At 49.4% G+C, this 21,893-nt stretch overlaps 1 long non-coding RNA gene across 1 annotated transcript in view; it reads right to left on the reverse strand.

The window, feature by feature from the left end:
* Positions 1 to 21,893, reverse strand: part of LOC111556568 — a 343,041-nt gene that overhangs the window by 217,591 nt on the left and 103,557 nt on the right. The window lies entirely within an intron of this gene.

Below are 21,893 nucleotides of genomic sequence, written 5' to 3' on the forward strand. Positions count from 1 at the left end.
CGCCCAGCATCTGTGCGTCTGATGGTGAAACACAGTTGAGAAACCTAGTTCTAAAGGCTGGCCAGGTACTTCCTGCACCAGCCCACATTGTCCCCTGGCTATGGGCCTCCAGCCCCCTTGATGAGGGTCCAGGCCCGGAACCTGCTGCATAATAAATCTCAACAAACTCACGGTCATTCAAAGCATGCTCCCTCCACTGACCCCTGGGGGTTCATAAACTTTGTCTTCAAAAACCTCACACGTACACACACCACCTCATCGGCGCATCGCGTTCCAGAGCCCCAACGCTGTTTCCTGTTCCTGTCCTTTGTCCCAAGACAGGCAGTGCTCTCCTTCCCACTTATACCCATCACATCCTCTTCTCGTCCAGAGTAGACTTAGTGAGAAGTAGACTCAATGAGACTGATGGACTAAATTCCCCCGGTAGACTAGGGCTCATCACAGCCCAGAGTTCCCTAACCGAGCCCCTTCTGGTGAAATGCCAGGCTGTCTTAGATCTACCAAGATGGTATTCGAGGGCTTTAGAAAGCTGGAAGGAAATTTAGGGCTCCTGTGGTTCAGCTTTAGGAGGCAGAAGGACACCAAACTGGTTAATGATTGCACTGGCCGTCACTTCATAACAAGTCACCCTGAAACTTAGTGCCTAGAAGCAATACTCATTCATTTAGCTCACAATTCTGAGGACTGGAAATTTAGGCGGGGCTTGGCTGGTTGGACCTCTTGCAGGTCAGCGAGGCGGCTCTGCTTCTAGGGACTGTCAACTGGGCAATGGGAGACAACAGGGCCACATGTCTCTCACCATCTCATCCAGCGGGCCGGTCTGGGTGACAGCAGAGTTCCAAGAGAGTGAACAGAGGCAGGCAAGCCTTTTGAGGACTAGGCTCGAAACCGGCATGGCCACACTCCTGCTGAATGCTATTGGCCCAAGCAAGTCATAGGACAGCCCGGATTCAAGGGGGATGGCAATAGACCCACATCTTAATGAGAGGAGTTGCAGTGTCACATGGCAAAGGGTAGGGACAGAGAGAGGCATGAAGCATTGTGACTGTTTTTTGCCATCTTGAGCCAGGATGGGAATTCAAGTCTCCTGACTCTGTGTTGAAGGTAGAGCACCCACTTCTGATTCAGTCCATGCAAATCTTACCCACTGTCCATTCTAGTCTCCTCCTCTGCAATTCAGAAGAATCTGTTCTAGAAGGAAAAAAACTCAGCATAGGACAGTGGGTCAAGTGCTTCTGTGTCCTCGGTGTAGAGTCAGGAGAAAGAGTAGGAGCCCGGCTTCTCTCTATCTATACCAGCATCCCCCCAGCACACCCCTCACCTCTGACTCCCACCCTCTCCAGGACAGAGGCCAGAATTCCTCCCTCTGTCCCCTCAGCAAAGCCTCAGATTCCAGATTTATTTATTATTTTTTTTTTTGCAACTATCCCACATAACTGTAAGCTCCCTACTGCTCCACAGCCCTGGAAGGGGGGACGACAGCCAATTCTCCGACACTGAACAAGCTAGCCCCTGGAGTCACTCTTGAAACACCACCAATGTGTTATGCCAACTTCTTTTCTGGGGGAGAACAAAAGCTATTTTTCCTCTCTTTTCTTCCCCTGATGGAGAGAACCAAGACCCCTTTTTGAATTCAACTTTCTCTTCTCTGGCATTAAAAAAAATTTTTTTGAAAACAAATCTGTCAAAATTCCCACCCTGCCTTCCCAGTTACATTTTTTAATTCAGTTGGCTCCATGCGGGGGAGTCTTCTATTAATAGGTATACCAGGAGGCTTAGCAACTCAGGCAGAAGAGCACCTATAAGAAGACTGCAGAGGGCTGACGCCGGAACAGTGAGCAGGAATCAAACCGGGCTTAATTAGGAAAACATGACTTCCCTATTAACGTCCCTGTCCGTGAGATGCTGCCGCTAGGAAAAAAAAATGCCAAGAAGCTTATTTGTTTTGCAATTACGGATGAAATAAAAAATTACTTGGTCTAATTGGACCTCTTTTACTAAAAGAAGCGTGTAAAATAACCCCAGTTTCATTAGCAACTCAAAATGCACCACTCCGTGTGCTACATATGTTTAAGCGAAATGTGGAGGGTCAATTTGCTATGTAAATTTCCACAAATTTGGCTAAACTAAAACGATTAACCTAATGTGTATGCAAATTAACTTAATTGATAACGACTTTTCTCCAGGAACTTTAAAAGGGGGGGGGGGGAATATCTTCCAATTGTAACAATCCTCCAAAGTGCTCTGTCACCCAGTAACGAAATGATATCTTGACAAATTAAAGAAAATATAATGAAATCAGATTAATTAATGCCAAGGCCAATTAGCACATGCAAAGAAACAAATCTCACTAACAGACAAATCCAGCAATAATTTGAATGAGATTTTTGAAAGCTTTCCCTATTTGTCAATTTGTGTGTGTGTGTGTGTGTGTGTGTGTGTGTGTGTGTGTGTGTGTGTATGTGTGTTTAATTCCATCTTTGAAATGTTCTCTTTTGTTTAGGATGTAAGAGCTGGAAGGGACCATACAGTCTGAAACCTCTACTTTAACTGGTTAGGAAACTGAGCCTCAAAAAGGGGAATTTATTTGTGGAAGGTGGCCTGGGCACATTGGCACTGGAGCCTACAGAAAGCACCCTGTCTGCCAGCAACACCCTCTGACGTAGGAAGGCATTCCGTTGTCCCTGTGTGGGAGCGCCCTGCTCTGCAAAAGAAACACCCACACTCTCATTCTTCCCAGGAGACAGTTGCTTACCCAGCTTGGAAGCAGAAAGAACATTCTAGAAGGCCCCTTCTGCTCTGGGACTAACTGATCCTGTAGTCTGCATTGGAATGTTTACCATATTACAATGCAGTCTATATTAGAATATACCTATATATTTCAGAATTGAGGGGATTTTCATCTTGAGTCTCTTGTCCTTGACTCAGGACGCCCTTGTTGTGCCAACGGCAATCATCAAAGCAAGCTGCCGAGGCTAACCCCAGTCCACACTGGGCTCACCTTGAACCCTTATGCAGTTCATAGTCAACTGTCAGGGCTGATCACTTTGGCCATGAAAGTTTCAGCCCGCCTCTCTCCTTTCCCCACTCCCCTCAGCTAAGGACTTTGAGCTAAAAGGCAAAACTCTGGGTTGGTTTTTTAATTTTTATTTATTTTTTCTTGGTTTTCCAGACGATGGTTGCTGACAGATTAAAGTCTGAATTGCTTCCACTGGGATCCTCAGACAATGGCAGAGTGGAAGGAGAGGTAGCTCTGGATGGAGCTGGGGCACCAGGGAGCGCACAATCCCCAGTCAAGCCGCCAGAGGCAGTGGGAACAACACAAACAGAGCCCACGGGGCTCATTCCAGGGGCTCCCGCTTGGGGTGGCCTCCTTTGGTGAACTCCCAGGCTTTGGGTTCAGCTCTTGCCTGGACTTAGGCAAGGCTATATGTCGTGGCAAGCTGGAAGAGTACGAGCAGGGCAATAGATACTAGCTGGGAAGTCAATAGACCCATCACCTGGCCACTGACCTTGGCCAGCACATTTCCTCTCCCTGGCTGTCAATTTCCTCCCCTGTAAGACAAGGGACTAGAGATGGGGTAAATAATCTCTTCCAGCTCTAACCCCAAGTCTCAGCTTTCTGGGCACAGTTTTAGGCTCAACCAGCACCAGCCACAGAGGTCTGTTGAGAAGATTCATCAGTTTGTATATGTAAGGTGCTTCAAACAGGCAGATGGTAAGTGATCAATAAATATTAGCTTATACGGTTTTTATCCTGCCCCGTGGTCCTTCACCCCTGCTTGAACACTCTAGTTGTATGGATTGCTAAAACACTTTAACAACCGGACAAGGGTGGGGCGGGACTCTGTTTTGTAGGGGTTTGCCAACTACCTAGGTGTAACTAACCCCACCATGGCTGATTGCAAGCGGTCAATGTGACCTAAAAGAGCTCACGAAATTCCTAAAAATTTAGCAAGTAGCTTTTGCAAGCCAGTAGGGGACAGAACCAGAGAAATGCAATGCCACACATTCTCAAGTACCTGACTGTTGCCCATCTTGCACATGGGCAGACTAGATGTTAAATACAATGTACTTGTGGATCCTCTCTCACACAGCAAGTTTGCGGCCAACACCAATTCCCTCCCTACCTATGAATGTATCCCCACCCCACCCCCCTCAACCCTCCAAGCAGAGCAATCTGTGTGTACTTTGGAAACATAAACTCACATTATCATTAATCTAAGCCAAGCATCATTGAGAAAGCAAATCTGCTGAAAAGAAACATTTACTCATTTTTAAATTTTGATGATGTATATATTAATCACTGTTGGGGATTATCCACTCCATGTACTTTTGGGAGAATCAGTCACCTTGTCCCGGGCCTTTGACCCCAGCCTCCATTCTGGCGGCCGTGGCCTATCTTGTTGGGATTGTTTCACCTAGATCCTGAACTTGACATTCCTCCTGCTCCCAGAAAGTTGGTTATTTACCGACTCAAAATGGAGAATTAAAAGAAGAAAAATAAAGCACCTTTCCCAGCGGGGGCCATAAAAGGCTCATGAAGTCATAAAGACAATTACTGGCAGGCCTATATGGAATACCCTCTGTGAATCATCTGTCTTCTGCTGGCAATAAAGGCACATAGCAAATTAACCATGAGGGAGGCCCGCTCACTTACCCTGTAATTAGACAGAGCTGCAAGATGCTTCCTTTCAAACTTCATGTGGGAGGATCCATTCTGGCTCCAGGTGGCCCTGCCACCCAGCCTGGCCAGTCTTGGGCAACTCCTTTGGCTATTGGGCACAGGCACCGGGCCTGGAGCTAGGAGGCAAGGACAGGGCCTCCTGTCTGACGGTAAGGTGTGCCCCCCCCCCCCACCAACGCCCTTACAGTCTATTTAGAGAGGTAGGCAGCATGTAAAGAGTCAGAAGTGACCATGAGCTTTTCAGATGGCCTTTCTTCCCCACCCCATCCTTCACCACTTGCTAGCACAAGCTCTACCTTGTAGCCACATTAAAGAGGCTCTTTCTCAAGTTCATTGTCAACCTTCTGTCCTCCATACCTTCACAAGTGCTGTTCCCCTCTGCCTGGAACATCTCTCTTTGCACAAGCTCTTGGCTTCCAGAGACACAGAGTGGATGGCAAGCTCTCTGTGAAGCCTTCCCTGACAAGTCTCTAGGCATGTTAACTCGTTCTCTCCCCGCCCACCTTGGTTACTCTGTCCTTAGCACATGAGTTATAAATACTTGTCTTGGAATCTTTCTGCTCGCCCCAGATCGTGACGTTGAAGCAAGGCAAAGGCTGGCGAATGTCTTGAAAGCCCATTTGTCATCCTACCCCAATCCTAGCTTCCAGCACCATGAACTTACCCAACTAAGTGCTCAACAAATGTTAGTTAAAAGGATATAGTACAGGGGCGCCTGGGTGGCGCAGTCGGTTAAGCGTCCGACTTCAGCCAGGTCACGATCTCGCGCTCCGTGAGTTCAAGCCCCGTGTCGGGCTCTGGGCTGATGGCTCAGAGCCTGGAGCCTGTTTCTGATTCTGTGTCTCCCTCTCTCTCTGCCCCTCCCCCGTTCATGCTCTCTCTCTGTCCCAAAAATAAAAATAAAACGTTGAAAAAAAAAATTAAAAAAAAAAAAAAAAGGATATAGTACAAAAAAAAAAGTAGTAAAAAGTGGAGCTTATGACATATTTAAAAGAGGGGGTAAGAGCTGCATGTAGTTCCCAGCCAAGTCCAGACCCCGGGGAGGACAGCTGGGCTTACAGGCCTGGCCCTCACATCTAGCAGAGGTAGTCTCCGTCCCTCCTTCCTCTCCAGGTTCTGAGGTTCTTCCTCCTCACTTGGGACCCTGCTTTGTGCAGTCAACACCTCAACTCTGGCTTTGTATTTAGAAGAGGGAAACAAGAGGGGGTCAGAGAGGGTCCCTTTGTCTCAAGACAATCATCTAGGACATTCGGCAACCAAGGGGCAGAGCCAAGCATGCAAATTAGCGCTGGCCCACAAGCCCTATGCTGAAAATAAGTCTGCTGGAAGCAAGATCGATTGCCAGCTCAAAGTGAAAGATGAGGTGGTGATGATGCTGTGTTTCCCTGAGCTCAGTGCATAGACAGCCGGAACCTTCCCTGGAACACTGGGGAGAGAGCAAAGAGTAAATAATCATGGGAAAGATGTGAGAATGTGCAGGCTGATGGTTGGAGTCTGAGTACGGACACCCTTTGGGGCAGAGAGGATGCACAGAAGAGCCGCATCAGCTCCCAGATGCCTGGATGAGCCATTTCACCATGGCGGGTCCTTGCCCTTTTCAAAGTGCTGTTACCGAAGCTCTCCCCAAGCTTCCTATAGGGCCAGTAAATCAGAGAAAGGCTTTTCAGTCACGCAATGGATACTTACTCATTGAGAGCCTACCATGAGCCAGGCACTGCTCCTGAAGCTGGAGATACTATAGGAAACAAAACAGTCCTAACCCTCATGGAGCCTACACTCCTGAAGTGGCAAGTTGGGGGGGGGGGGTGGCAAGGGGGCAGATACACAAGTCATTAATGCCAGCTATTTGTCACAAGAGTGTAAAATGGGGTCTTGACCCAACCTGAGAGGTCAGGAAGAGCTACCCCGAGGAAGTTACATTTCCACTGAGACCAATGGGGTGAGTGACAGTTACTGTGGTAAGAACAGAAAGAATGTTCCAGGGAGAGAGAGCAAAAGGCTCTATGGCAGCAGGGAACGCCAAAAGGAACCAACAACAGGGCACCTGGGTGGCTCAGTTGGTTAGGTGTCTGACTTCAGCTCAGGTCATGATCTCACGGTTGGTGGGTTCGAGCCCCATGTCGGGCTCTGTGCAGACAGCTCAGAGCCTGGAGCCTGCTTCGGATTCTGTGGCTCCCCCTCTCTCTGTTTCTCCCCGGATCGTTCTCTCCTTTCTCTCTTCCTCCCTTCCTCCCTTCCTCTTTCCTCCCTTCCCCTCTCTCTCTCTCTCTCTCTCTCTCTCTCTCTCTCTCTCTCTCAAAAATAAAGAAACCTAAAAAAATATATTTTTAAAAGGAACCAACCTGACCACAAGATGGGCTGGAGGGGAGACTGGTAGTTGCTGAAATCTGGCTACTATGAGACCACGTGTAGGCCAGGCTGAGGATGTGAACTTGCCGAGGTGAGAAGTCAAGTGAACTCAGCAGGTGCCAGGTGACTCAGCAAGCCTGGCCTCCTGGCATAGGGCCGCATCCCCCAAGCCCGCTGTGCCCAACAGAAAGTGCTATGTCAAATTCACACAGAGGGTCCTCTTGGTACCTGATAAGCATGATCTCTAGGGAACTCTGAAGCCCCCTCAGCCCTAGGCTTCAATACGTCCTTGAAAGAAGTGGGCCATCATATTACAGTTGGTAGGGGGGATGGGGTGTCAGGGACATGGACCCAAAGCCAGAACAGCCTTCTGTATCATTAGTTTCCTACTCGGACCACCACGCAGTTTCACCTCCGATAGTCTCCTCACCCCTCCAGAGGTAGGCGAAGGGAGGGATCCCACGGAGGCCTCCTGATCTGAGCAGGACTGAGCAGGACTGGCCATGACTGCCACAGATATAGGGCCAACCCTGGTCAGACAGCTTCTGTGGGTCCGGCCTTGCTGGTGCTCTGCTCCACACTGTCAGTTTCTGTGAGAGGATGCCCAGGGACACAGAGCCCCCAAGGAGAAGGCATTGTTTGCACAAAGCGACTGTCTTTGCCTGAGGCCAGCATCTCAGCTAGACTCAGTCCCCAGCCAGCTTGGCTGGTGGTAGGTGGCGCTGGGACCAACGAGGGCACTCTGTCAGACTCCATCCATCAGGGTGTCATGGTGGGCACCAAAGGCGCCAGTGGCCCAGGGCTCTGCCTCCAGCCCCAGTGCCTGGGGAAGAAAGGCGGCTTCTTCCCTTCCCGGTTCTGTGGTCCTGCAGTGGCCACAGCCCAGCGCCAGCCTCCCCCCCCGTCCCCCGCCCCCCGCTGCCATCCATATCACATCCCTAGCAGCACATTCCTGAGCTCAGACTTCCTACCCCACCCTGGCAGGCTAAGCATGTCAACACCGTCCTCCAGATTTGTTTACAGTAATATAATGTAACACAGTTTCCATGGATAGACTCTAACTGTGGGCCTGGTACCAGGCAGAAAGCTAGGGATGCAGCTATGAGCAAATGGGCAGCCTTGCTCTGGTGACATTGTTTCAAAACGGTGTGGCATTTGGCAGCAACGTAAAGTGTGGTGGCTCAGCTTCCTAATCTGCCAAAAAGGAGTCACAGAGGCAGCGACCTTATCGCAAGGGATTGTCGGGAGGAATGAATGAGACAAGCATGGAAATAACGCAGCACCCGGTACAAAGTAAATCCTCTATGTTGACTGTTATTATTAGCTATTTATGGGGCATCCCTGGGGCACCAGGCACTGTGCTATAGGACTTCCAAACATGCCATTTGTCCTTCATCACAACTGTATGAAGCGTGCGGTATTAAACCATCTCGGGAGCACCTGGGTGGCTCAGTAGGTTGAGCGTCCAACTTTGGCTCAGGTCACGATCTCGCGGTTAGTGAATTCAAGCCCCGCATGGGGCTCACTGCTGTCAGCACAGAGCCCACTTTGGATCCTCTGTCCCCATCTCTCTCTGTCCCTCCCCCTCCTCTCAAAAATAAACATTAAAAAAAAATTAATTAAACCGTCTCACACAGATGGAAAGGAAGCACAGTGAGTAGATTTTGATCCCAGATCTGTGTGGCTCCAAACCACTGAACTGTCCTGCCCACTAGGTACGGGACCCCAGATGCCGCTTATGCTTTCTGCTCTTCACTCAAGTTCCTGAGGAGGAGACAGCCCTCAGGAGCGGGAAAGAGGAGACCTGTGAACCTCAAGCTTCCCCATCAGTTATCTAGGGCAAGAGCTGTCGCTTCAAAATGTCTTGGGTCAACATGGGATGCTCACCACACTTACCTCTAAACAAAGGGAGAGGTGAGAGAATGTCTGATAGAGGACGGACACTGGGATTCAGAGGCAGAAGTCTTGCCCACCACCTATTGGCCGTGTGACCTTGAGCAATATACGTAACATCCCTGACACTCCCTTCCCCATCTGCAAAGTGGGCTAATAACTTCCTTCATAGAGATGCTCTGAGGATCAGATTAGATACTGTCTACGAAAGTGAGCTTTCTCCACCTTAACATGATACCCAACCATAAAGAATTGTCACTGAGGGGCACTTACTTAGAAGAAATAAGTTAAATTGTAAGAGGACCTTGGTTTAATTTAACACATGAGTATTGAGTGCCTGCAAAGGCATATACTCAAACTCAAAGATGAGACCAGGAAAGGAATGCAACGTCTTCCAGGGGTGCTATGGCACTCACGGACCAGGTTCAGGGTGGAGGCAGAATCACCCAGAGAGGCATTTTCACAGACATTTCCAGAAGAGGATAAGAAGGATGCTGGTCAGGGGCGGGTGCTCCAGCAGAACACAGACTCATCAAAGGCAGAGGCAGGCAGAGTCCAGCGTGGCTGGACCACAGCATATATACATGAGGGCACAGGGGAGAGTCGACGAAGCTGGCACAATTATTATCCCCATTTGACAGATGGAGACACTGAGGCACAGAGTGGTTACAGAAGTCACACAGCAAGTATGTAGGGTTGCAATCAGCCAGAGGTCTGGCTCCAGAGTCCATGCTCTTAACTATATACGGCCCATACGGCCCAAGGTCAGACTGTGGCCACAGGAAGAAGATGAACGAGGGGGCCCCACAGAGATCCTGCACTTCACTGGATGAGAAGATAAAGAAGGAGGAGTTAGGAGGCTCAGTGAGTGGACCCAATGATTAGAGCCAGTAATCAGAAGTCCAGCTAAATGTGTCTGAGGCCTTTTCAACCCTGAATGGCGGGGTCCCCTCCCTGAGCACACAGGTAGCATCCTGGGCTTGTGGGTCCCGTAGCCAGAGCAACTTGGTCAGGGCTCATGTGGGAAGATGACGTCATTACTTCGATGGCCCGGTTAGCACCCCAGTCCCCAGATGCCACAGCACCCCTGGTAGGTTCTCTGCACCCCAGGCCACAAGGTTAGGAATCCAGATGCTCCCCTCACTCTCAATCCTTTAAGATGGTAACCCCATGGAACTCCTGGCCTAATCTATCTCATTTGTGCTGTGCAGGTTGGAACAGGTGCAGTCCTGCAGCATCTATGTGTACCTTACCCTGGATGAGCCAGCCAGACTCCTGCCCCCCAAGGGGACATAGCAACCTAGCCTTCTTGTTTACTGGTGGTGGGGGGCCAGGGTACACACAAAGATGGGCAGAATGGGAAGAATTTAGGCTTTGGTGGCAGACCAGCAAAAATTTGATTCCTGGCTGTGACCCTCACAAGCTGTGCAACCTGGAGAAAACTCCTAATCTCTGGGGACCTCAGTTTCCTAGTCTATATAATGGGGGCAAAAAATACCTACCACCCAGAACAGAGAAGTACAAGGGTCCAAAACAATGTTGACAAATGCCTATCCCAAACGACCCTCTGTAAATGCCAGGTCTCCTCCCTGACCACTTTTCCAGACCGGCGTTAAAAAACCCACTTGGTGGCATGTACTCTTTGCTCAGAGCATCCGCCCAGGTAAAGACAGGTAGCCTCAAGCCTTGCTCCCAAGGCACAGACCAATGGAGAGGTCCCTTAGCTATCCTGGAAGAGAATTCCATCCTGCTCCTAGAGCAGCCCTTTGGTGTGGATATGACCCAGGCTGCAGCCTCATTGCTTATGAAGGAGGCGCTGAAAGATTTGTAGAGGAGATCTGTATGGGACACAGCAAGAGGAAGGCAAGTTGGAGAGCAAGGAAGTGCACGCGCCTGGGGACAGACAGCACGTCTTAGAGAGGTGACCGCATGCCCATCCGTGTTAACTGAGACAAGACCAGAGCCTCCACACACACGGAGCTGGCTTCTTCCAACGCCCTGGTCAGGAGGAAGCCCGCCTGTGGTGGGCGCCTACTGTGCGCAAGCCTCCTTGCAGATGTTGGCTCGTTTCACCCTCACAGGGATTCCCTGTAGGTGGGCGAGGAAACGGAGGCCAGGATGGTTACGTCATCTGCCCGGTGCCACACAGCATCACAGATTTCAAAAAAGAAGGTGGCATTTGAGTTGGGCCTGGAAAGATGGGTATGATTTCTACACACAGAAAGCCGGCCTGGAAGGTCTCCAGAGCAGCACCAGCACACGGGCAGAGGGCATAAGATGACCAAAATCGGGGAGGGTACAAACAAATCAGGTGTCACTCAGAACGGGGGTTTGCCAGGGGCACGAGTCTAGTGGGGAACCTACATGTACCGATGCTCTTGGGGTCTAAGAAACTTGCTCAAGGTCACCCAGCTAATGAGCGCTAGAGAGGAAAAGTCAAATCTATCTCGTTTGACTCTTTTACGAAACCAAGACGTGACCCTTACGCTGCCTGAAGAAACAAGACATCAGTCAGGCGGTAAAGGCAAAAAAGGGCCAGGAATTCCAAGTTCAGAGAAGAGGCTGAGGTGTGAAATGACAAGAACTGTTACCAGACCCGGTGACCAAAGTCTCCCGATCTTCTTCCCCAGAGGACGGGAGGAGGGGCGACAGGCCTGACCTCCCCTCACTGACCCCAGCAGCCCCACAGCGCCCCGGCTTCTAGCAGGTTCCGTACTGTCCCCAAATCTCTGAGCCTCTTCCTCCGGCTGCTCTCCCTCACTGGCTAATCCCTCTCTCTCCTCTTTCTTCATTTACAAAAGGCAGCAAATACCAACTACATCACAAGATTGTCTCTGAAGTCCGTGAGACGATTCATTCTTGGAGTCCATGGAAACTCTGTGTGCACTGAGCCCTGCTGCGTGCCAGGCACAGGGCTAAGCGCTGGGGAGCCCGCAGGCAGCTGCCCTGAGCCCTCCCCTTCCGGGAGCAGGTGGTCCAGGGGAGAACAGAGCAGGACACAGTCCTCCCGAGCATGCTGACACTCCCCCAGCGGCAGGGGAATCGGGGAAGGTGTCCTGCAGAAAGTGCCAGTGAAGCTGAGACTCCGAGGGCCAGCGGGAGTTGGCAAAAGGCAAGAGTGTTCAAAGCAGAAGGAGCGGGTGTGGAACAGCACCTGGCAAAGGCTTGCAGGCAAGGAAGAGCACACCATTTGGAGCGAGTGTCTGTAGTTGGGTGTGAATGAAGCCTAGGGTCGCGGGGGCAGGCGGGGAGGGGTGGCCAGAAATGAGGCCAAAGGGTAAAACCAAGGTGGGGGGGGCTACATCCGAACGGCTTGAAGACAGGGGTCCATGACCTTTTCATGTGCCAAGGACCCCTGGGCAGTCTGGTGAAGCCTTTGGACCTCTTCCCAGAATAATGTCTTTTAAATGCATAAAATAAAATACATAGGATTACATAGGAAATAAATTAGATTGAAGTGCAGTTATAAAAATATTTTTTAAAAACTAATTTGTGATATAGTAATATATGAGCTTTTTATTAATGCAGTAAATAATGAGTTCTAGTGGCAGGTCTAATTACATAATTTTGAAGAAGTACCGGGAGAAAACAGTATTTCAAGATTAAGTGTAATAACTGTAATGTGATGTGAAAATATCTGCGATTTCCACTGGTGACAAAGTCACACATACTGCCTAAGTGACTGTGGATTCCATGCTACCGATGGCGCCTACATTTGTAATCAAAGGAAATGCTAAACTCCACTTAGAGGTTAGTAAAATTGAAGAATTTTTTTTTCCCCTCATCTATGTTCATGATCCCTGGATGGAAAGGCCTGTTAAGAAACGTCCCCTGGATCCTCAACTCTTGAAAAGTCCACGCCATGACCACAGCCCCCTCCCCGTCTTCATCTCCCACCACTTGCCTGCTAGATCCTGTTCGGCCACACCATCAGCCTTCTGGCCACTCCCTGAACATACCAAGCATGTGGCTGTCTCAGGGCCTTTGCACATACTTTTCTCCCTGCTTGGATTCCAAGAACTACATATGTGGCTCTCACCCTCCCTTCTTTTATGACTCTACTCAAATGTCACCTTATCAGAGGTGGCCACCCTAGGAAAATAGCAGCACGCCCTTTCCTTTGGTATTCACACTTCCATTTTCAATTATACTATCTGATGCCCATACGCCTTTGTTTCTTGGGCTTCACAATAGCACAGACTTTGTTCTATTTGCTACCAGCTCCGCGGCACTCGGAGTTCACACTAGGAAACTGTCAACCCCACCCCCTTCCACTCATCCAAATCCCACAAGACCCATACAAGACCCACCAGCCCCACGAAGCCCTCACCACCACCCCAGCCTCCTCTGGACACCTGCGCTCAGGGAGACAGGTTATTGAGGGTGGAAACCATGCCTTGCCTTTCTGCATCTCCTCACTGTGCCTGGATGTGGGGCAGGCAGCCCCTAAATCAGGAAGTCAAAATCTCCCAAAACACATGGCCACTCATAATCCCCAGGACCTTTGGATGTGACCTCATTTGGAAAAAGGGTCTTTGCAGAGGTAAATTCAAGAATCCCGAGATAAAGAGATCATCCTGGATTATGAATGTGGTTCCCTAAATGCCATCCCAAGTGTTCTTACAAGAATCGGGCAAAGAGAGACAACACAGACACAGGGAACAGGGAACGTGAAGACCGAGGCAGACTGAAGTGACGTGACCACCAGCCCGGGAATGACAGGGCGGCCACCAGAAGCTAGGAGAAACAAGGAACAGAGATGCTCTCCTTGAACCCCAGAGGAAGCACCGAACTCCTTCTGGAGTTCTGATCTCCAAAACTGTGATAGAACACATTCCTTATTGTATTAAGGCCATCCAGTTTGTGCAATGTGCTATAGAAGCCACAGGAAACTAATATATATATATCATCTACAGGCCTGCCATAGAGAAACACAGACCTAAACCTAGATCTTCCCTTTTTCTGCTTCCAAGAGAAATTAAAAATTCAACCTTTTATGTGACATCCCCTAATTTATAAATACGGCTGGGTTCTTGGTTGCAAGCACTGAAGCCAACTTTGGCCAACGTGAGTAGACGACACTTTATGAGAAGCAGCTTGGTGAGCTCACGGAACTGAGGAGAAGCTAAGAAACAAGAGTGGAAAGTAGGATCCAAGGGAGACAAAGCCTGCCATTTCCAGACCACAGGACACTGATGCCACTGGCCACTGGTGGCCACATCACTGGCTGCCATTGGATTCCAACATGGAGGTTGCCTGTGGCAAATGCCCTACTCACCAATGCAAGGGGCACACTGGGCATTCCCACTGGGAGCAGAGGCTCCCAGCTTCGCTGCTTGGGGCCCAGAGGAAGAGGTACATTCTAGATCGCAGACCATCACAGAAACAAACCACAAACTAGCAACAGTATTTACCTGACCGTGGGCCATCCATGCTGACACTTTTCCCTCCTCTTTTCTGATTTCTTCTCATTTCTGTCCATTTTATCTCATTCCATTCTATCTTATCCCATCTTCCTTATCCCCCTCCATTTGCATTCCTAGAGTGATGTTTATTTATGGAAATAAGAGAAAATATCCCCCATGCATTGGAAGACTCAGAAAATATACTACTTAAGAACTTAGTTAGAGATAGATTTTTCCCAAAATCAAAATGTAAGGATAGGCAACTTGGGATCCCTTCTAAACTGATGTTGAGACCCACGAAGGGGCCATAAATCACAGTTTTAAAAACACTGCACTGAAGCAATTGATTCTATTTTTAACAAGAAGCAACCAACAGTATTTAGGATAAACAAACACTGTTTTTGAGCTAGTCCATGGACTGCCAGTTTATGACCTCTTCATTAAAATCTTGATGTATTGATCAATGGGCTGATTGATTCAACTGTAGTAAGAGAGGATGCGGGAAAGAGTCGCTTTGGCTTAGATTTTTTTCACAACAACATTAACTCTGTGCATCTAGTACAGAGCCTGGCGCACAGTGCATGCACAGTAACATTTAAGAGCAGCTGAAAACAGATGGTTTTCCTCAGTTGTCTTGTCCTGTTGCAAGTCCTCCTGGAGACCGGGTGTGGCCCCACAGAAAGGGACCCACATCCGCAGGTGGTCAGGAGACGGACGCACCGCCAAGCCCCGCCCCACCCGCCAAGCCCCGCCCCTGGCTGCCTCTCCTTCCCAGGCTCCATTTATGGCCATCCTCAGAACCGCCAGCAAGGGAATGCTTTGTTTTCCCATCAAGCAGCATCGCCCTCCCCACCCCCTCTTCTCTCATCTCTCATTTGGCAGTGCTATTTGTTAAACTGCAAAACCACACAAAATACAGCTCTGTGGTTGTAGGGCGGGGAGAAGCCAGGGAAGGGAAAGGAGGAGAGGGAGAGAGACGCTTTTCAACTTTGCTCTAATGTCTTCGTTAATTGAACTCATCAGCTAAAATCATTTGTGGAAATTTTTTAAAAAGAGAGAGAGAAGGAACTGATCATATGCAAGAGAAATAACTCAGATGTGAAAATCCTCCAGACTGGGAGATTGCAGTATTTATTCACCCAAATGTCCTGCTGTGTCTCTGAAATGCAGTGATTTAATGAGGTGCTGCAAAGGTATTTGTTATTAAGAAATCCTGTCTCTGCTTATTCTCCTCTGTGTGATTAGGACAGAGCCTGGCGGAAGCTCCTCACCAGCACGCTATGAAAGATTCAGGAGTCTGTTGCTCTGCCCATGGCTCCCCTCTTACAAGTGCCTTTAGAAATGGTTCCAAAATTAAATATTGTACAAGCCGATCAGCCTTGTTTAACGCAGATGCTGAGTGAGATTTAAAAAGAAATTAGAAAAGCATTTGTGTTAACAGATGTTCCTCCTTTTCTCTCTTGGAGCCGAGATGATTCGGGCTGGGTCCCTCCCGAGCCACGGAAGAGCCAAAAGGGATAAGCCCCAAGCTGGCAGAGGGGAGGGGGCCCGGCAGGCCTGGAGGGGACACTTGGGTCCTTGGTCCCCCTGTTAATGAGGATCTGGGGGCCCTGCAGAAAGGGGCAAAGCGAGCTGCCAGCCGGGCAGGTTTTTCCCCAAAGCTCCTGGATCCTGCCGGAGCTTCTCCCCAGGCAAGGGCTTTCAGCAGGTGCTGGCTGCAAATCTGTAGCCACGCCAACACCATTGCCCGTAGCATCCGGGAAATCAGCAAAGGAGCAGATATCTGTCCCCAAACCCATCCAGCCATTGGCCCTGATGATAGACAAAATCCCCCTAAGGCCTGTAATCCAGACCCTCCATCCAGCTAAGACCAGCTCTGATCTAGCCCCCCACTAAGTTAGACACCCTGCTTCCTTTCTGTCTCGGCATTTCCTTCCCACCAGCAACACAGATGGACCTGTGTGAGTTGTGACTGGTGTCTCACATCTCTCTTGAATAGACTTTTTGCTCTGTCCTTAGTTAAAACAAATTGGGGCCATCCCTTGTGTATATTACTTTTTTTATGTGTATTTATTTTTGAGACAGAGAGAGAGAGAGAGAGAGAGAGAGAGACATAGTGCGAGTGGGGGAGGGGCAGAGGGAGAGGGAAACAAAGAATCCAAGGCAGGCCCCAGGCTCGGAGCTGTCAGCACAGAGCCCTACGCGGGGCTCAAACCCACAAACCGTGAGATCATGACCTGAGCCGAAGTGGGACGCTTAACTGACTAAGCCACCCAGGTGCCCTGCCATCCCTTGTGTAAATAAAACCATCCAAGGGTGTGGCCAGTTGAGGCTTCTCTGCTCTGAGGACTGACCCCCACCACCTCCCTTGAGGCAGTACTGACCAGCAAGTGGCAGTTCCTAGAATCAGGAACCCCGAAACTCAGTTAACTGTCCCATCTGATAAGAGTCCGATGTTGACAAACAGACTGTGGTGCTTTTTGCAATTTAGTTTTATTTATTGTTGTTGTCGCAGAAACACAAGGCACGGAGAGACAGCGACTTGATCACGATCCCACAGAGCATCAGGGACAGAATCAGGCAAGAACCTGCGTCCCAAAGGTCCAACTGAGTGGTTCTCCCTTTGGTGAGCCTACTGCACTATCTACACATGTTTTTTTAGTGCCTGCTGCGTGCTGGGCTCTGTGCAAGGCGCTGAGGGTATGGGGGGAGCAAGCCAGACGCTCAGGGAGGCCCCCGTTTGTCAGAAGAAGCAGACACTGAGCAAATTATTGCAGATATCCTGACAAAAGGATTTCTGAGAAGGAGTATGGGGCTCATGGGAGAGTACAAAAAGAGAAACAGGACAAGCCTGGACTCCGCTGTCTCCAAGGGAAGACAAAGAACAAGCAATGCCTTTCACCACGGCCAAGAAACCGACTAGAGACAGGCAGCAGCTGCTGGCTGTCCCTTTTACCCTGGGGCAGCCTTTGCCACTTGAGCTCACTGCTCCGACAGAAGCAATCTTCCTTAGTCCCTCCTGCCAACCCTATCACAACCGGCCCTATCACTCGCGGAGCACTGACCCCTCCCCATCCCCACCACCAAACAGGGGTGGAGAGTGATAACCTCCGCCCCCCCCATTACCACCGTAACTGGCCAGTTCTTCTCTGAAGCCCAGCCCTGAGTGCCCACCGTAACCGGCCAGTTCTTCTCTGAAGCCCAGCCCTGAGTGCCCACCTCGGAAGCCAGAAGAAAGACAAGCTAAAATGGGGACCAGGCAACTTCCTCATTAACACTCTTGAAAACAGCCGGACTTCTCCCTGCACACAAATGAAGAACGTCGCCCACGGCCCCACAGAGTCTTTCTCATCACTTGCCGTGTTGAGGCTTCGACGCGGACTGAGCCACTGGCAGAGGGAGGTGGCACGCAGAATGAACGTGGCACTGGACCCGGCTGGGAGGGGTGCAGACCACGGCGCTCCGTAACCAGCTGCGGGGCCGGCCCCGGAAGGCTCTCCACTGCCCTGGGTCTCTGTGTCCTCATCTGCAAAACGAGGAGTGAGTCCAGGGCAACCGGGGACCTAGGGGTTCAGTTCTCCTACCGGGTCCCCTCCATTTGGAGGCTCCACCGCAGAGTTGAGCCGATTATGCCCCACACCTCCTTCCTGCCACCTGCACCAAGACTTCGCTCACCTCTTTCCTTAGCCTTAAAATGTCCCCTTGCCTGGCGCGCCTGGGTGGCTCAGTAGGTTAAGCGTCCAACTTCAGCTCAGGTACCGATCTCAACTTCAGGTACCGATCTCAATGGTTTGTGGGTTTGAGCCCCACGTCCGGCTCTGTGCTGATAGCACGGAACGTGCTTAGGATTCTCTGTCTCCCTCTGCTCCTCTCGCACTCTCTCTCAAAATACATTTTAAAAAATAAAATAAACTGTCCTCTTTTACACCGATATCACAAAGGGAACTTTAAGTAGACAGGTTCCTCAGTGCCACTCCTAGAGATCCTGGCTCAACTGGCCTTGGCCAGATCAAGCTGTGCTGGGTCCCTTTCAGGCATTTTTTTTTAAATTTTTTTATTTTTTTTTTCAACGTTTTTATTTATTTTGGGGACAGAGAGAGACAGAGCATGAACGGGGGAGGGGCAGAGAGAGAGGGAGACACAGAATCGGAAACAGGCTCCAGGCTCCGAGCCATCAGCCCAGAGCCTGACGCGGGGCTCGAACTCACAGACCGCGAGATCGTGACCTGGCTGAAGTCGGACACTTAACCGACTGCGCCACCCAGGCGCCCCCCTTTCAGGCATTTTAATGGCCACACAAAGGGCCAAGAAAAGGACCCAACAAGTTAGGACTAGCACTGCTCCCTGGAGGCAGAGGAGACCCTTCTGGCCTTCTCTTGTTCGGGTCCTACTCCTGAGCCTTCCAAATTGCAGCAATAGTGTCCAGGGCAGGGAGGTTTTAGCTAGCACTGTAACTCTCGGGCTCCGTCTGTGACCTTCACCTGATCTAGATGACCTCTTCCTTCCCTCCCTCTCTTCTTCAAGGACCCTTGCCATGGGCTCTTCCACAATCCTCACCCCAGCCACATCGATCAGCCCATACTTGTCCCTGTGCCCCTCAGCACCCCCGTCTTGCCTTCCAGCTAGTTGTTGACACATCTCCATTCCTCTGTGGACTTCAAATTCTTTAGGAGAGAAACTGGTGTCTTCCTCACCTTCGTATCCTCCTTACACCAAGGATTTGCCTGGTGCTTCGAATAGAAGAGAGGTTCAGAGTTTTTAGTTGGGGAAACAACAGTCACGCACACTAAATGGCTAGAGAACAATATAAAATCTATATATATCTATATAAAATCAATATAAAATCTATATATTTCTATATATTTCCAGGAGTCAGAAGGGTGGGATCCCAGACCCACCTCTGTAAATTTTGGGCAAACCGGTAATGTCTCTGGGCCTCGGGTTTTTTGTCTCTATAAAGCAGGGGGTTGGACTCAACCATCTCTAGGCTGCTTCACACTCTTGTTTCTCACATTCGGAGCCCCTAACTGCCTCTAGGCGTTCAAAGAAGCAGCCCCGGTTCCTTGTTCCCCGGTTCCTTGTTACTTGAAGAATCGTCACACGAGCGAAATCAGTGTTTCACACTTTTTCAGTCTGAGACATGACTGGAGCCGTCCCAGGATGCATGGGAATGGAGGTTCCCCTTCCCTTCTAGAAATACGCATGTAGACACCGACACATTCTTATCAATCACATCTTCCTTTGGCAATCTAAATCTCTACCCTCACGTCCTCACGTTTTACAAAATCCAGGAAGGGACCAAAGCTATACCAATGTTGTTTTTGGCTTGCACCAAAAATAGAGGAGCGCCAAAAACAAAAACAAAAAACAAACAAACAAAAGACAAAAAAAAAAAAAAACTATGCTAGGTGGCATTATATTAAAAAGTCCCATGATGCAAACTCTTGCAGAGGCAGAGTTTTATCCAAAGGAGGAAGGGAAAAAAACAAAACAAAACAAAACTTGTTTTTCTGCCAGCAAGATCTACTGCTTCAGCTTCCCTCCCGACTGGGAATTTCCTAGAGGACGGACGGGGAAGGTGATGTGGGCAGCCAGTTTAGAGACTAAGGAGCTGTCCTGAAGGTTCTACCTGCTTCCCAGTGGCCACTCCCTCGAATTTTCTTAAGAACAGAACACAAGCCCTGACTTTTCACTGGGCACCCAGCTAAGAGATGACAATTTCCAGCCTCCCATTTATCTAGTGTGGCCAGAGACTAAATTCTGGCCAGTGAGACAGAAGCATTGTGTGAAACTTCCAGAAAGTCTTCTGGAAGGGAAGAGTGTCCTCCTTCCAGCTGCTGGGTGTTATGACTGGAGCTCCAGGAGCCATCTTGGACCATGACGTGAACTTGGGAAGAAAGCTACACATGGCAAAGTGATACGACAGAGAGAGTCTAGGTCCCTAACCCTGTGGAACTGCCATGCCCTCTTCTGCTTTCTTTTACATCTGATTTGCTTGTTTCTAACTTATTTTACAACAAGGAGTAAAGGTACTATCTTGGGGGTGTCTGTTACAACCAAACCTCGTCCTACTTGATATTGCAAATGAAGGAGACAGAACACTGGATGGTAAATAAAGGTAAGGTTTCTTGTCCTTGGCCTACCAGTAGGCTGTGACCTTGGGCCAGTTCCTAAATTCTCTGGGCCTAAGCTTCATGATCTGTAAAATGGGTGCATGAGGGAAAGGGAATAAATTGCATAGTCTCAAAGGTCCATTCAATTTCCTACAATTCGAAACTATAATAAGGGGGCGCCTGGGTGGCTCAGTCAGTGAAGCATCTGACTTCGGCTCAGATCATGACCTCATGGTTTGTGAGTTCAAGCCTCACATAGGGCTCTCTGCTGTCAGTGCAGAGCCTGCTTCAGATCCTCTGCCCCCCTCTCTTTCTGCCCCTCCCCCACTCTCTCTCAAAACTAAACAAACATTAAAAAAAAAACCTACAATGAGCTATCACCTCACACCTGTCAGAATGGCTAAACTCAACAACGCAAGAAACAACAGGCCTTGGCAAGGACATGGAAAAAAAGGAACCCTCGTGCACTGTTAGTGGGAACGCAAACTGGTGCAGAGCCTCTGGAAAACAGTATGGGGGTGTCTCAAAAAAGTTGCAGGTAGAATTGTCCTATGATCTAGCAATTGCACTACTATGTATTTACCCAAAGAATACAAAAATACTAATTCCAAAGGACATATGGACCCTTATACTCAGAGCAGCATTAGTCACAACACCAAACTTATGGAAGCAGCCCAAGTGGACATCAGCTGATGGATGGATAAGGCAGAGAGGGTTTATATACACACCCACACACAGTGGAACATCACTCAGCCATAAAAAAGAATGAAATCTTGCCGTGTGCAATGATACGGACAAAGCTAGAGAGTATAATGCCAAGCGAAATAAGTCAGTCAGAGAAAGACAAATACCATATGACTTCACTCATATGTGGAATTTAAGAAACAAAGCAAATGAGCAAAGGGGGGAAAAAAAGAGGCAAACCAAGAAGCAGACTCTTAACTCTAGAGAACATGCTGGTAGTTACCAGAACCATCTGGGGGGAGGGGGAGGGAATGGGTGAAATAGGTGATGGGGATGAAGGACTGCACTTGTCGTGATGAGCACCAGGTGTCATATGTACTGAATCACCGGAAGCCAACATTATGTTGTCTATTAACTAACTGGAATTTCAATTAAAACTTTTAAAAAGCCCATTCCATTTCCAAGCCAGACACTTCTGTTACAACTTCAAGATGGCCCTGTGACTTAGGAATGACCAGTTGGAGAACCCAGCAGGAGAGTCCTCAGGGTTCCAGAGAGGGCATCTTTAATCAGCAGGGGTGCAATGAATACCAGAGTCAGATGTCACGGGGCAGGGGGGCGGGGGTGCTCGAGACACCCAAGACCACAGACTATGAATTTCAGTCAACCCAACTTCAAATCACAGTGCTGTGCTTTACAACTGTGAGACCCTGGACAAGTCACCCGCCCCCACCCTTAGTATTGGAACAAACAACATCAAAA

The sequence above is a fragment of the Felis catus genome, chromosome D1 (assembly GCF_018350175.1).
Source record: "Felis catus isolate Fca126 chromosome D1, F.catus_Fca126_mat1.0, whole genome shotgun sequence".
Classification (NCBI taxonomy): domain Eukaryota; kingdom Metazoa; phylum Chordata; class Mammalia; order Carnivora; family Felidae; genus Felis; species Felis catus.